Source organism: Strix aluco, chromosome 4 (genome assembly GCF_031877795.1).
Source record: "Strix aluco isolate bStrAlu1 chromosome 4, bStrAlu1.hap1, whole genome shotgun sequence".
NCBI lineage: Eukaryota > Metazoa > Chordata > Aves > Strigiformes > Strigidae > Strix > Strix aluco.
Genome location: NC_133934.1, coordinates 37,259,480 through 37,273,689, shown reverse-complemented (window position 1 = coordinate 37,273,689; position 14,210 = coordinate 37,259,480). Strand labels below are relative to the sequence as shown.

The 14,210-nt window shown below is 39.4% G+C and overlaps 1 long non-coding RNA gene across 1 annotated transcript in view; it reads right to left on the bottom strand.

Annotated features, from left to right (window-relative positions):
- The window catches only part of LOC141922819 (uncharacterized), a 50,512-nt gene extending 37,006 nt beyond the window's left edge, over window positions 1-13,506 (bottom strand). The window contains exon 1 of the long non-coding RNA XR_012623097.1: window positions 13,434-13,506. This is a non-coding gene — a long non-coding RNA (uncharacterized LOC141922819). The remainder of the gene's footprint in view (window positions 1-13,433) is intronic.
- Between the last annotated feature and the right edge of the window lie 704 nt (window positions 13,507-14,210).

The following is a 14,210-nucleotide window of genomic DNA, read 5'->3' as shown; positions in this document are numbered from 1 at the left end:
AGTACTCAACTGAATGGCCCAAGTTTTCTTTTTCACGTGTAAAGACAGTAACCTCCACACCCTAGTGCTTAGACCTGCACGAGGGAGGACACATGGATTTCAGTCCCTCTTTTGGCAACTGACGCTAATTATTTGTAAGAACCAGAACCCCCCCTCTTCCCTTTTCTTCAGGAGTGCTCTCACCAGCAAATGACACACTCACTCCTCCTGATCCAAAGCATATTTAATTATTCCATACAAAACGTCACTAAAGGGAATTCAGTAAGCAGAATACTAGAACACTTTGTAATCTGGCAACTAGGGCATTGCCTTTCAAATTCCTGCAAGCAATGAAAGAAATGGACTTTGTGTACCTACTGTCTGCATGAATGCTCTAATCATTAAGCCCTTGGATAAACAAGGGAAGGGTATAGGCCACTCTTGCCTTTTTTACCAGCCTAATATAATAAATAAAACTTTTCTATCTCAATTTTAAACACAAACAAAAAAATATCCATAGCATGTCAACCCACCAAGCAGCAAAACATTTTCTCTACCCTTTCTCTATCTGACCCTTGAGGCCAGAGTGTAGGAATGGGCCGCCGTCGCACAGGGTCACCTGGATACCCACACCCACTGAATATCTATCCCTTCCAGAGACATTCATCTTTAGACCACCCACTTCTCTTCTGCACTGGTATCAAATATGCACAGTTGAATATGAATCAAGCACCCACAGGTTGTTTTACTAAGTATTATGGCTGTTGTCCCAAGCCTATAGAGTATCCCTTTCTCCATATTTCCTCTCCTAAAAAGTACCACTACCTGTTCCTGAGATAGCTGTGTTTTGCATAGAGCCTGTGCTCGTTAAGTCCAGAATGACAGCTGGATTAATTTAATTTCCATATATGAAGGAGGTACCTCATCTGTGAACCTCAATGGAAAAGAGATGAGAGAGGCCCAGAGCTCTCCAGCACCACCAAGTCTGAGACACCCCTGGGCATGGCACGTGCTGTGTGGGAACTTTATTATCAGAGAAGCAGGCACCTGTGGATTACAGATCCTTCAATGCAGAATTGCAGCCAAGTGTAAATTTTCACCTCACATACATAAAAGCCACTTAAATCCATTTGTGGATCTAAATTTTAGGTCTTTTTTAAAAAAAACAACTAACCTCAGCAGGTACTTTTCTCTCTTTGCTGCTTTTCTCTTTCCCATATAACGTGGGAATTAAAAGAGCCAAGCAGTTTATAACAAGGCTAGAAATCACAGTTTGAAAATAAAAAAGACAGAGGCCAATTTGCTTAACTTCTACGCCATTCGAATGAACCCCAAGTTCACTGGGCATTTATCCATAAAACACACTTGACAATGGGGCAACACGATGCTGAAATGCTCAAAGGCAAAACTGTTCCGGGATAATCGGTTTATGCACATTCACAGAGTGTGCCATTCATTGTGTGCTCAATACAAACCCCTTTTCTCTGCTAAAAGCCGGAAGGGCTCTGGAGGTTTACTGGTCATGAATGAGAAGTCTCGCTCTATATCAAAATATAAGCTAGCAAATGTATCATGAAGCCATGCCAATGCATTACAGTGCAGAATAAAATAAAAAACATATCAAGATACCTCTTGAAAACAATGCACACTATAAATTCATAGGATAGCTCCTTCCCAGATACAGAAAATATGGGCTAAATGCTAGTTTCAAATCTGTGCAGCAGGCTTCTTGACTAACATTTGGCTCTCGATAAAAAGATTACTGTAGGATTAAGCCTTACCTTGGGAGGTAGAGGAGAAACAAATCTCTAATTATCTCTACTCTTGTACTCTGGCCATGATTTCTTTTTCTCTGGAGAAAAATAAGCTTTGTATTGTCTAAAGTTTAATGTGTGTATTCTTTCAGTTAGTTTTAATAGATTTTAAAGTATTAATAAGGTAACTTGTAACTTTTATTTTCTAGTTGTTACATGTACTTTTTAATAGTATTTTTTGTAATTATTCTTGAAGCATATATATATGTTCATGCAAAAAAGTCCTCTTTTAAATATTCTACTCTATAAGCTGAAATTCCCTTTTATGTATGACATAAACCACTTGAACCACTACAGGAGAAGGAATTTTGGATTTGCAATCAAACAGTTTATTTTTTGTTACTATTTAGCTAAACTATTGACAAATATTTGCAAAGTTAACTCTCTTTGTTAATGACTAAACACCATCAAGAACAGAAATAACCTTCCTCATTTAGAGAGGAATGCCATCCAAGTGGCAAAATTTACTATCTTATTCTTCCTCCTAGGGGCAAAGTTGAAGTTGGAAGAAAAATAACTGAGAAAAAAACCAAAGAAGCCTTGATCTAGAAAAATAAAATCATGGCTCTGCTGAGTAGACTGAAGAGGGAAGGAAACTGAAGGACCTGCTTTCTAACAATGTGAGAGGAAACAGAACTCAGTATGTGACTCCGAGGGAGAGAATGAGAAGTTAAAGGCAGACAGAAATTGCAGTTTAAAGTAAGTTCAGCAAAGCACGTGAGACAGTGCATTTGGTGAATTTGGTGAAGAGGAAAGAAAAGGATGAACGCAGAGAAGAAAAGATGTGTAGAAATAAGGGAGACTGACAGGATATCACAGAGAGGTACAGGAATAGAGTAAGGAACAAGCATGAGAAAGATGTGAGCAAAGAAACATGGATTGTTGCATAAGAGGGAAAAACAGGGTAAGTGCTGATGTTGCACATGCAGAAGAAATTAAAATCACCAGGAAAATTCACTAAGCTACACTAAAGAAACAGGAGCTAGAAAAGGAGGGAAAAGCATGAAAAATTAAGAAAACCCTAAGTTATCTGTCATTTTCTCATTTGTACTAAAACTCATCTAAATTACACACACTTTTGTTTGATTTAGAGGAAGGCAGGAAAGCTCTAGAACATGGGTTTTTTCCTTGGAAAACGAAGTGTCCAAATCACAGTTTTCCTGAAATGTTTCTATGCTGTTAGGAAAAGTAGAATAAAATATGTTATTCTGAGTTAAACTGGATTGATGTTAAGTTTGCCTAACCAATCAAAACCCCTCATTTGGGGTTAATCTCTAACTAAACTTTTCCTGTGTGAATTGTTGTAGGGTTTCTGGGGAGTTATTGTTCAACTACCACATTCTGTTCAATGGATTAACTTTCCCAAGGAGGATTGCACCTTCCCATCTGCCAAAACTGTTACATTATACACTACTTGCAGGAAAACCAGTATGTCACAGGAGACGTTGCCTAAACAGACACCTAGTCTAGGGATAAAAATGGAAATAAGGCACAGAACTGTTTCTTTCATAGACCCCCCCCTTCCCACTTGTACTTATTATTTGCTTCCAGTCCACAGCCTTAATAAGGTTTTCTGTTTCCTACCCTCATCTCCTCTCACACCCAAAGATATTTCTTCTCATGCTCCATGCTCTTACCGCTATTACCACATCACTTTCCACATTACTGCCACCTTCTCTCTGCCCTCATCCTTATCTACTAGACACTGTCTGCTGCGAAGACTAGTATGTCTGCTGTGAAAAGTAATATGCTCTCCTTGGTATTTCGAGCACCTCAGCCTGTCCAGGTATCTTCATTCTTAAATGGCTGTCACTCATACCCTTTTCATGAGCCCAGAAAACAAGCCTCTTAGTCGATGCTAGTTAAGGGGTCAACAGAAGATGTGAGTGTGTTTGTAAAACACAAAGTCTTTGTTGTGTGCTGGCACAAAGGATACATATTTATAGGTATTTAAAAAAAAAAAAAAAAAAAAAAAAAGATGACATACCGACAAAGAGTTTCAAGCACAAAAAAAGAGAACATTTTTCAATTATGTGTTGTGATGTATATGCCCAGGGTGTAACATGCATGTGCACATGATAGATGTGTCGATGATAAGAAATGTTTTCATCTCCTGCTGATTTTTTCCTTACCCCTAGGACCTGTCATAAAAGAAAATAGATTTCCAAAAATCTACTACAAAAATATAGTAAGATAGTTACATTTAAGATGTACAAAAGAAATTTAGCCTTGGATCACAGTTTAATTGTAACTAGATTTCTTCTGGCTTTTTTAAGCCAGCAACTTCATGTTTTACAAACTAAATAAGCTTATATGCAAAATTAACTACTATGTATTGCAAATTTGTAAGACATTTTAGCCTTTCCTTCTGGAATCAACTAACCTCACTGATCAGTCACACAGGAAAAAACCTTTTCAAAGCTTCCCTCCAAAGAACATTTGTGTCTGAATTATGAGAGACCTAACGGATGAACCAGTCAAATGTTCTCCAAATCCTGAGTAAATCAGCTTTGTGTTGGAGAGGAGTTGTCTTCCACCCCCACAAAGGAATTTCAAAGGTGTGAGTTACTCAATGTACTTGTATTTTTCAACAGAAATAACAGATGTTCTCAAGTTTCTCCAAGCTGTGACTCCAACTGTTGTGCTGAAAAAAGTCATGACCCAGCTCCTACAAACATATTAAAACCGATTTTATTTCACTTTACATTTTATTAGCCAGTTGCTCTGTCTATTTATACCATTAAACATGATGCTTTCAACAACAAAAGGACTCATCACACACTAATTGAAACCAATGTCAGCACTCCAACTGGGTGCCAGAGTCCTTTACAAACATTGGCAAGCATACTCAATGAACTCATGTCTAAAACGTCCAGTCTTTGCATAATCTCTAATGTCTTGTGGTTTTCAGAATAACAAAATAATAGGCACGGGAACCAAAGCAGTTTGTCAGGGATCTGTCCCTTTCCAGTTACATTGCAAAAATATAAGGTTAGACCTGCCTTCTCTTTATTTTATAGAAGAGGTATTATTAGATGCCTGCCTGAAGAAAGCACATATGAATCAGTGACGCAACCATGGTATAAAGCTCATGAACTGCTAATTTAGTGCAGGGCAGGACTAGATCAAGTTCACAGTGGATAAGTGTACCTTTAAAAACACACAACCATCATTTGCATGTACTCTTTAGTCTACCTTGTCCCCTACCCGCGAGTTCGACACATCATGTGCAGTTTCTGAATTAGGCATATACCAACTGGTCATCTAGCATACCTTAGGGAAACAGTAACAGCTGAGGTCCTTCGAAAACCTTTTCACCATGGGAACCTTCATGTGAGTTTCTCTCTACCCACCTGTCAATATTCACAAAACTTGCATGATTCCAACTGGTTTTGATATTTAAAGACAATTTTCTTCTCAAACTTGGCAGAAATTGGTCCATAGATTCAAAACTTGTTATAGATGGATTGATAGACAAAGAGCATGAAACCAGGTAGAATAGTAGTATTGCACAAAATTAATGCAGCCCATGCTGAATACATTAAAATTGCCTGATTGACAAACCCTAGAAAGTAATTACCATGGTGAAATCATTAACTAGTAGTGTGTTAACTCTGTGGAGCTCTGCAAACAAAGATTCTCTTTTACTTTGTCAGTGACCTAAGAGAATAGTATCTTTCTCTTCAGGATTTATGGGCTGAAATACTAAAAGAGTTTTTTATCCAAGTCAGACAAGTCTATCACAGTAAAGCCTTCACTTAAAATCTCTGTTGATAACAATAGTCGCTTGTTACAGCCATATTCATAATCCCAAGAAACTTTCTTAAGCACAGGACAGGTTGCACTTTATTACTTTAGGAGATATCAGATGATTACAAGCCACTAAAAAGTATATTTAATTTTGTCTCTCTCATAGCAAATTAGTTTAAAAAAGTCAGATTAAGAATGCCTGTCTTCTTATGGCATTGTCTCAGTCAAATATACTTTTGAAGAAAACAAAATGTTTTGACTGCTGACAAATGAACTGATTTTATACAAAATAATTTCTCTAGTGCCTTGTTTCCTACACGCACCAGACAAATATTCAGAGCCTCAGCTCTCTACACATTCATGGCTAAAAAGACATGGATGCATGGCCTTTGAGACTTTTTCACATAAAGAAGGAGGGAGCCTTCCTTATCTGTAGTCAGAGAGGTTTTGTCTGTGTATGGTTTATTCATACAGTGCGTACATTATTTGAACGACTTAAGTCAAAGGCCTTTTTACTATGTACCTGTTAGAATCAATACTTAACATCCAGATGATTAATAGGGTTTGCAGCTTGGGAATCAAGTCTTTCTGAATACTAAAGAGTCAAATATCTAGCAGTATTTATTGAGTTTATAATTCACCTTTTAAAAGCCTAAATATTCTGAAACTTCATGGCCTGTCACCCTAATTAGCCAAATTACTAGACAATTAAAGAGACTTTTTATTATCAGTGCTTTTTGTTCCTGAGTGCTAGAAAAAAAACAGTTTTGCCTGTCATTGCCTGCATGGAGACATTACAAGAAATCTACTGAGAATTGTGCTAAATGTACTGAAATCACTGAGATTAAACTTTGTATAATTTAGTATCAGTGAATGGCATCAGGGACTGAATGCCATCCCAGAGGGACTGAAGGCTTCAACTCTCAACTGGCTTGTGCGTTCACACTACTGGGGCTCCAGTCTTACTGAGGACTTTGAGAGTAGTTTTCACCCTTTCACTATTCAATCCATAGACTCTCTTGGGATTAGTCCAACAGCACGCAAATGATAGCTGGATATTTTTAAAGGTATAATCCACTGTGAACTGGATTGAGTCATGCCCTGCACTGGGCTCATTTTAAATCAGCAGTTCATGAGCTTTATTCCATGGTTATATCACTGATTCATATGTGTTTTATTCAAGTAGGAATATGAAAATATTTATTTTATAAAACAGAGAAGACGTATCTACCTTACAGTTTTGGGGTGTAACTAGAAAAGGACAGATTCTTGACAAACTGCTTTGGTTCCTATACCCATTATTTGGTATTCTGAGTACTTCAATATGTTAGAGATTATGCAAAGACTGGACCTCCTTAAACTAGAGGCATTATGAGGTAATAAAGTCATGGAAAACATGGAAAGGAGGGAGGCTTATTGCAGGGAGCTGTGACATAGCAAACAACCATATGAAAAACAGGTTTAATTTGTTTGCTTCCCATATATCTCTTTTATGTAGGCTGCCTTACAGAATAAAACAAATGCCCTACATAAACTCTAGTGTATTATGTCAATAAAGTCATCTTTATCAAATGTACTTGTAATCTTGCCAGAGAACAGTATCAAAGTTGTTTGACAAGACCCATTTTTCCTGAATAAAACAGGCACTTTATGGTTGTGAATGAAAATGTGATATTCTAGCTGCTAAATATTGAAAGCATGTAGATCTCACAGTTCTGTAGCTTTCTGTTCACCTCTCAGTGATGTCTTAAGTTTCTAAAAATCTTAAATTGCATACACTGGTTATTAGCCTAAATTCTGCTTCAGTCTCATCACTTCCAATTGCTTTTTGTAAGGTATAACTTAAAACAGAATATTTATTTTTCTCTACCTACACATGAGATGATAAAATAACAGAATTTCCAGAGGAACAGAAACAGGGAAAAAATGCCATTTCATATTAGCTCTCCATAAAACAGAATTGTGCAGAACCACATGTATCCCCATTCTAAAATCAAAATTCTAAACAGATGCAGCCAGGTGTTTGTCCAGACAGCGTTGTGGGTGAATTTGATTATGATGCTGGTAAGGGGCCTGTAAAAAATACCATTGTGCCCCCATTGCACCATCCTGAGCATGGTTCTCACTGGGTGAGCCAAACAGGGTGACTACAGCCCCTCAGGGTTCAGTCTGATGATACTATTAAGCCAGTAACAGTCATCTGCCACAAAAGTCATAGCTGCTATGGCAAATTTGTTCCTGGAATCAAGAGATTTAAGCAACTTTGGTATAGCAAATTAAACATCCTATGTTGGAGCTACTTCCTGGAAGTTTGTTACAGACTTACAAATCAGACAAATAATTTCATTTACTCTGGTTTTACTATTAATATTGCTCTTAAAATTACACCTAAACCCACCCTTCATTGTAGCTTGCACTGTACGGCCATACAACAAAGAGGCTGTTTTGACTCTAAAGTGCTTATTATTTATTACTAGGCTTATAGAGAGATGAGTGGGAAGAAGATGTGATACTGGTTCATATGAAAAAGTGTATCTAGCAAAACAGATATGCAGCTATGCTCGGACTCTGACAAACCTTGGAGCAGAGACGAGATGCTTGAAAAAGCAGAGGAAGATGGGCTTAGGGGTATTTACACTGATTTTGTGCTATGCATAATCAGCAGCAGGGGTGAAAGCATGAAAGTGAATGTATAAGAGTGCTTTGAAAGACTGGCATCATTTATATAATGGCAGTGAGGGACTACTTCTTGATGTTGTAGATGGGATGTGGCTTAAAAAGTAAAGAGAAGTCATTTGTATTTCACAGAGTGAAGAAAAGGGAGCCAATGGCATTTTGCAAAAAAGAGGAGTGACAGGTCCAGGGGAATAAGCCAGGAAAATGACCTTTGCAATTGGATTGAAAGACAATGAAACTGTTATTAAGTGCATATATGCTATGCACATAGTTCCCAGCAGGTTGTTCTGGTGGGGAGGGAGGTAAGAGGCCATGGGAGCTGAGAAGGTAAGCAAGACATGCCTGAAAAAGATAAAAAGCAGTAACAGGACAGAGATCAGCTGTTGAAAACAGACTGGAGCCCACAGATTAACAATTTGAACAGCTGGTTTGAATGAGACAAGAGCCAGCACAAGTGCATTCTATCATTAAGTGTCCTGTAATTAAAGGTTAGAAATACTTTGTAAAAAATTCATACAAATCTGAGACTGCAGTCTGGAAACTCAGAAACAGTGTCAGTCCTGAGACACTTAAGCGCATGCTGAACTTCAGGTAAACTGCACAGTTCTTGGTGTTTGCTTTCTTAAAACAGAGGTGAACCTCAACTAAATTGAAAGCAATTGCATTATAGTTACTTTCTCCCACTGTCTCTATAGTTTTCCCATTGGGACTTAAAAATTGTGAAGAAGCAGAGATGAAGTCTTAAGAAAAAGCCTGTCTCCTGCCAGAACTCTTGAGCACTGATTTGGGGATACAAAGAAGATGTGGATTTGGATTAGCAGGCTACCCATGGATTCTCCCACCATACTGTAAGGGTCTGGGTATAGCATAAACAGTAAACAGTTCCTGCTTTGTCCAAGAAAAAAACATTTACTTTCTCATTCTGTCCAGGTGGTGTTCTGCCAGGGAAATGGGATTTGCCATAAGCCTTTAAGTGTTGTATACAGGCCAAATTCTATATTAAAAAGTTCCATGTGGACAAATCAGTCTACAGCACACATTTAGGGAGACTTGGGAGACCTACAGGAGTACTTTAATGCAGTGATAGCAAATACTCTGACAGCCAGGAAAATTCAGCTGTGAGCTGCTAATTATTGTGTGCTCCAAACCTCTTTTCACAGACTAAAACCCTCTGCAGTTGAAGCTCTGTAGTCTCTGAAAAGCTTATCTGTAGTTTATCCTCCGGAGGCTGTGGGGAGAAAGGGAGTGACCCTCCCCTGACTAATTATGTAGCTTTGCCTTCTCAGATGGAAGATGGAATTTCAATTCTGAAAGCTTTTATATAGTTTTGCCATATTTTTTTTTCTGCTTTTAAAAAATAGTTATTCAGTTTTGCACTTATCAAAACAAATGCTCTTTGAGGTACAGGGCTCTAAGAAATGATCCATCATCCTTTTCCCAGGAGGAGAAGAAGTTGCCCTCGTACAATCAATGCCTCTTTCTGTGCCTGCATACAGCCTGATGGTGGTTTGAGCCCAAGCAGTACCCAGCCTGGGAAGAAACGGTACCACCCCAAGGTTGCCTTATAGCGGGGGAGATGTGGCACCTTTCCAGCATGGCCTTTAAGGAATTGGACAGGACTACTCTGTGCTACTAGCTCACAGCACTAACAAGATTAAATAGTCCTGTAAATCTTTAATATTCTGCATTCTATGCCTTGTTAGGGTTTTCCCCCTTTCCTTTTCTAGGACTGGAAGCAATTTGTGTTTCGTTCTGATCTACAAGTCTATGAACTTCTAAATACACAGCCATCAGGTCTTGCAGTCAGACAGTTCTTTATGACACTCCGTCTGGGTTGTCTGGCAGGCTTTCACATGACACTGTCTTCTCAGCATAGTAATGTTTCATCTGGTCTTTTGTGGAACACAGATAGTTTTGATATCTTTGTTCATTATCTGTTAAATGCATTTATTGAGCAACACTTCTTACCTAAATAAAAGCATAGTTCTACATTTGAGGTTCATTTCTTACCAACAGATTCCCTCTTAACAACTATGGAATGGTTACATTGTCTTAGCTCCCTCTATAGTGTTTTCAGCTGTAGTGTTTTTCTTTAAGAAAGGGGTTTTGTTCCCTCAATCATGGCTAGATCATATCTGATCACTTTTAAGCCACTGCTCTGCATTTAAATATGAGGACAAGAAAAGACAAAGTACCCTTCTACAAACTCATAGGGAGTTTGCACCTTGAAGATAATTTATTTTATTGTTTTACTGTATTCAGCACATAGAAAACCACAAGCTTGTGCTTATGGTATCAGCAGCCAAGGCTCTAGCTTATAAATAATACGAATAACACAGTAGCCAAAAGTTTAATATTTTGCTTGTATTGTTGCCAGCTCCCTCTTGTTTGTGTAAATGATCTCCATGCACTCACTGTAGAAACAAACCTCTAGTGCTGGCCCAGAATAAGAACCTATTTGATTTTTGCCCCAGTGTTAGATTTGGAGTTCCTGTCTGCAGTAATTAATTATAAACCATCGCTCCCAGGCCTTCTTCTCTATTACTATTTCTAAACAGCAGCTCCTGATTTTGTATATATATAATGATTATTATTTCTTCCCAGGTGTATTACCTTACATTTATCTATATTAAATCTCATTTCTCTTTCCTCTGTCCACCTCTCAAAAGTTGTCCCGAACCTTATTCTCCAGTGAGGAGAGATCCTTTCTCAGAGCTGCTTTGTTTACGGAATGCATTGCTGGAAGGGCGTAATAGGTAAAATAATTGTGCAGCTCTTCTAGACTTTTCATTTCCTCTTTTCTGCATTCCAATTCTGTTCCCTCTGATGTAGTCATTGACTTCAATTCAATCAAGAACAAGCATTTAAAGAGCTGGCCCATTGTCTGGATAATGGCAGTAGTCCAGTTATTGAAATTTCTTAATCCTTTGTTTGGATTAAATTTCTTGTTCTCTTCTGAAACAGGCATGGGGGATGAGAGAAGAGATTAAACTATATTATACTGCATCCGAAGCCTACAAAAAATATTTCATAAAAGCGACTTGTAAATACTCTGAGTGTCTGCTGGTTTTCTGCACCTGAAGGAAGTTGCTTAATTTCTTGCCAGCACCTTCATTTTGGCCTGTTTGGATTCAGTTGTGTCTCTACTGGACTTAAGTTTGATTTTTAGCTGATGGATTTTTGGTTCTGGGCTAGCTTTTGGCACAGCAGCCCCAGTACTGTACATCATCGTTGATTTGTACCCTGATGTCTCTTGAGTCTTCTGTAATTCTCCCTGCATATCAGCAAAATGAAGATGAACTAGCTGAGAGCAACCCTTCAGGTTTTAGATAGCCTTTGACAAAATCTGGCCCAGGAAGTAGATTTGCCTGATCCCAGCCAGCAGCCTAACTGAATCTGGGCAATCCCTCATACAGATGAGAAAGTGAATCTTTTCCACCAGTGTCACTTGAAATGTTCTTGAAACGCTCTATAGATGACAACAGTTGTTGCAGTAGCCTGCTCAGGGGTTTGGGAGTCCCTGCTCCCTTCCTGGCCTTGGCACTAATGATCATGCAGTCCCGCAGGGAGTCAGCTCAGCAATGATGTTAATTAATTACTGCAGACAGGAGCTCAAAATGTAACATTGTCGAAAAAAATCAACTGCCTGTGCTGTTTTGTCTGCAGCTCGTCTCTAATGGCTGCATTTGGGGAAAATCTTTACAACAGCTAAGAGCAAAAGCGCTCTCTCCCTCTCTCTCTGTGCTGTTAAAGAAATATAGTAGTGAACGATGGAATAGTAGCAAATTCAGCAAATCAGAAAGTGGCTAAAGTAAAATACAGGATAGAGAAAAATTAGTTCTGTACAGTTATAATAGTAGAGTGCTCTGCTAGAAACATAACACTAGAAGAGACCATCTGGGTCACTGAGTCAGTCCTTGCAAACACAAGCTGTCATTCAATAATCAGAGTCCACAATGATCCACAGAATATTGACTCCACATGCCTTCATACACAACAGGCCTCTTTCAACATCTTACAATAATCTTAAGACCTATTGTGAACACAAAAAATCACATCAGTAACGTGCTTCAGGAAAAGAACAAGCGAAATCATGGACGTTGTCAGCGTCTGAGGACACAGATTCAGCATCCAGCCTTTCTCTCTTCCCCTTCTCAGCACATGTACCAGCACACTGCATCAGATCAGGTCACAAGTTTGGCTGAAAACTCGCTGTATAAAATAGTGATTCATTTTCAGCCACATCAACTCCCTGAAACCAGTCGAGAATGAGCAGCTTTTTTTTTTTTTTTTTTTTTTTTTTTTTTGGCAAGCTTAGTTCTTGGCTGCAAAGCTCCCTGGACCAACCCACTGCTCAGCTGCACAAATACCAGGAGGGACCATGATAGCTCTGACTTAGATAAGGATAAACTGCTATGGAACTGCACTCCAGAGATGAAATTTCTCATTGCAGCAAAGCCAACCAAATGGCTAGCTGCCACTGAAAGGAGCAGTTCCATACAAGTCTGCCCCAAGTGGCACTGCTGCTCAATAAACCATTCAATAACTACTCACTTTTTATGGTAAGGTTTGTTTTTCTCTAGTTCAGCTCGCCATGGCCACCAGAAAAGTGGAAATGCATGGCCGAGGAGGAGAAGTAGAACCTCACTTTTTTGCACTGGCAAACGGCTAGAGTTGTGCGGTTGCATTGCAAAGCTGTGCTGCATAAGCAGTTCCCTTTGAATGCTTGTCTCTGCTCCTGTACCATTTGTGTGCCAGCATCTGTAGTCATACAGCCTTGTGATGGACAGGATCAAGGACCGAATTAAACTCAAGTCTGGAGAAAAAAATAATTTTTTTCAGCCAGAGGTATTCCCAGATTGAGTTCACATTAGAGCTGAATAAGAATTGCCTGCATGATGGCAGAACAAGAAAAAGCGGAAAGGTATAGTAGACAAGGGAGTTGGAGGAGCTGTGGACAAAATTTTCAGATGATCCAAGGAGGTCCATTCCTGAGCAAGTGTGGGTGATGGCCTGCTTCAAGCACACAGCTGGACTAGATGACTTCCAGACGTCCCTTCTGAACAACATTTCTGTGGTTTTATGATTCCCTACTACAGGAATTAAAAGCCATACACCAGTACGCACAGTAGTTTTTGTACATGTGTTAAATGAACTATGCTGATAAGTGTATTTTAAACCTGCATAAGCTATTAATGACAGTGTTTCTCTTACCAGTTTTCCATGTGTTCAGACTTAAGCCAGCCAGCTTGGTTAAATTTCAGCACTCCTAACTGGGTGCTATTTCCACTGTCATGCTGCCCAGGAAAGCAGTCACTCAGAGCTTTCTCAAAGGACTGCCACCACGTGCTCTCAGTGCTTCTTTGACCTTCTTCCTCTCTTATGTCTTCTGCTCTGAGCACAGTAATAGTTCCTCTGCTTCTCTTCCTAATGTAGGACCTCTCCTACAGGAAGGACAAAATTCACTCTTTACAACATAGCCTTTACCTTTTTATTTAGAAATTAAATTCCTTCCTTCCTTCTCCAAGCAATGGAGAAGCCAATGAGGAGAGGTGCTGTGCTGGACCTTGTTCTCACCAACAAGGAGGGGCTGGTGGGGAATGTGAAGTCCAAGGGCAGCCTTGGCTGCAGTGACCATGAAATGGTGGAGTTCAGGATCCTTAGGGCAGCAAGGAGGGTGCACAGCAAGCTTGCTACCCTGCAGGCCTCTTCAGGGTGCTGCTTGGCAGAGTAGCATGGGATAAAGCCCTGGAGGGAAGAGGGGCCCAAGAAAGCTGGTTAATGTTCAAAGATCACCTCCTCTGCATCCCAACAGAGGCAAAGTCAGGTATGAACACTAGGAGGCCTGCATGGATGAACAAAAAGCTCCTGGATAAGCTCAAACAGAAAAAGGAAGCCCACTGAGGGTGGAAGCAAGGACAGGCCTGGGAGGAATACAGAGAAACTGTCTGAGCAGCCAGGGATCGGGCTAGTAAGGTCAAAGCCCTGTTA